The sequence below is a fragment of the Nicotiana tabacum genome, chromosome 17, assembly GCF_000715075.1.
Source record: "Nicotiana tabacum cultivar K326 chromosome 17, ASM71507v2, whole genome shotgun sequence".
Lineage (NCBI taxonomy): Eukaryota > Viridiplantae > Streptophyta > Magnoliopsida > Solanales > Solanaceae > Nicotiana > Nicotiana tabacum.
Window position 1 is genome coordinate 81,925,093 of NC_134096.1, and position 2,500 is coordinate 81,927,592.

The window sequence follows — 2,500 nt, forward strand, 5'->3', positions numbered from 1 at the left end:
ATCTAAATTTGATATTTATAGATACTTTTTCAGACTTATTGCCAATACTAAGTAGCAGTCAAAAATTTGTATCCATTTTTCATGATATTATGCATGGATCAGGTATATCATGGCGAATTCTTCAGAAAAAATTGTGTCTTCCACAATGGAATCTAATAAGTGAGATCTCGAGTAAGTGTTTACATAATCTTCTTCTATCCGAAGAAATGATTCATTGAAATAATGAGTCACCATTGATATCGACACATCTGAGATCGCCAAATGCTTGGGAGTTCCTTTATTCAATCCTTTTCCTTCTTCTTGTTGCCGGATATCTCGTTCGTACACATCTTCTCTTTATTTCTCGGGCCTCTAGTGAGTTACAGACAGAGTTCAAGAAGGTCAAATCTTTGATGATTCCATCATCTATGATTGAGTTGCGAAAACTTCTAGATAGGTATCCTACATCTGAACCGAATTCTTTTTGGTTAAAGAATCTCTTTCTAGTTGATCTGGAATAATTAAGAGATTCTCTAGAAGAAATACGGGGTTCTGCTTCTGGCGGCAACATGCTTGGTCCCGCTTATGGGGTAAAATCAATACGTTCTAAGAAGAAAGATTGGAATATCAATCTCATCGAGATCATCGATCTCATACCAAATCCCATCAATCGAATCATGTTTTCGAGAAATACGAGACATCTAAGTCATACAAGTAAAGAGATCTATTCATTGATAAGAAAAAGAAAAAACATGAACGGGGATTGGATTGATGATAAAATAGAATCCTGGGCCGCGAACAGTGATTCGATTGATGATGAAGAAAGAGAATTCTTGGTTCAGTTCTCCACCTTAACAATAGAAAATAGGATTGATCAAATTCTATTGAATATGACTCATACTGATCGTTTATCAAAGAATGACTCTGGTTATCAAATGATTGAACAACCGGGAGCAATTTACTTATGATACTTAGTTGACATTCATAAAAAGCATCTAATGAATTATGAGTTCAATCCATCCTGTTTAGCAAAAAGACGAATATTCCTTGCTCATTATCAGACAATCACTTATTCACAAACTTTGTGTGGGGAAAATAGTTTTCATTTCCCATCTCATGGAAAACCCTTTTTGCTCCGCTTAGCCTTATCCCCCTCTAGGGGTATTTTAGTGATAGGTTCTATAGGAACTGGACGATCCTATTTGGTCAAATACCTAGCAACAAACTCCTATGTTCCTTTCATTACGGTATTTCTAAACAAGTTCCGGGATAACAAGCCTAAAGGTTTTCTTCTTGATGAGATCGATATTGATGATAGTGATGATATTGATGATAGTGACAATCTTGATGCTAGTGACGATATCGATCGTGACCTTGATACGGAGCTGGAACTGCTAACTAGGATGAATGGGCTAACTATGGATATGATGCCGGAAATAGACCGATTTTATATCACCCTTCAATTCGAATTAGCAAAAGAAATGTCTCCTTGCATAATATGGATTATAAACATTCATGATCTGGATGTGAATGAGTCAAATGACTTAGCCCTCGGTCTATTAGTGAACCATCTCTCCAGGGATTGTGAAAAATGTTGTACTAGAAATATTCTTGTTATTGCTTCGACTCATATTCCCCAAAAAGTGGATCCCACTCTAATAGCTCCGAATAAATTAAATACGTGCATTAAGATACGAAGGCTTCTTCTTCCACAATAACGAAAGCACTTTTTCACTCTTTCATATACTAGGGGATTTCACTTGGAAAAGAAAATGTTCCATACTAATGGATTCGGGTCCATAACCATGGGTTCCAATGCACGAGATCTTGTAGCACTTACCAATGAGGTCCTATAGATTAGTATTACACAGAAGAAATCAATTATAGACACTAATACAATTAGATCCGCTCTTCATAGAAAAACTTAGGATTTGCGATCCCAGGTAAGATCGGTTCAGGATCATGGGATCCTTTTCTATCAGATAGGAAGGGCTGTAGCACAAAATGTACTTCTAAGTAATTTCCCCATAGATCCTATATCTATCTATATGAAGAAGAAATCATGTAACCAAGGGGATTCTTATTTGTACAAATGGTACTTCGAGCTTGGAATGAGCATGAAGAGATTAACGATACTTCTTTATCTTTTGAGTTGTTCTGCCGGATTGGTCGCTCAAGATCTTTGGTCTTTATCCGGACCCAATGAAAAAAATGGGATCACTTCTTATGGACTCGTTGAGAATGATTCTGATCTAGTTCATGGCCTATTAGAAGTAGAAGGCGCTCTGGTGGGATCTTCACGGACAGAAAAAGATTGCAGTTAGTTTGATAATGATTGAGTGACATTGCTTCTTCGGCCCGAACCGAGGAATCCCTTAGATATGATGCAAAACGGCTCTTGTTCTATCCTTGATCAGAGATTTCTCTATGAAAAATATGAATCAGAGTTTGAAGAAGGGGAGGGAGAAAGAGCCCTTGACCCGCAAGAGGATTTATTCAATCACATAGTTTGGGCTCCTAG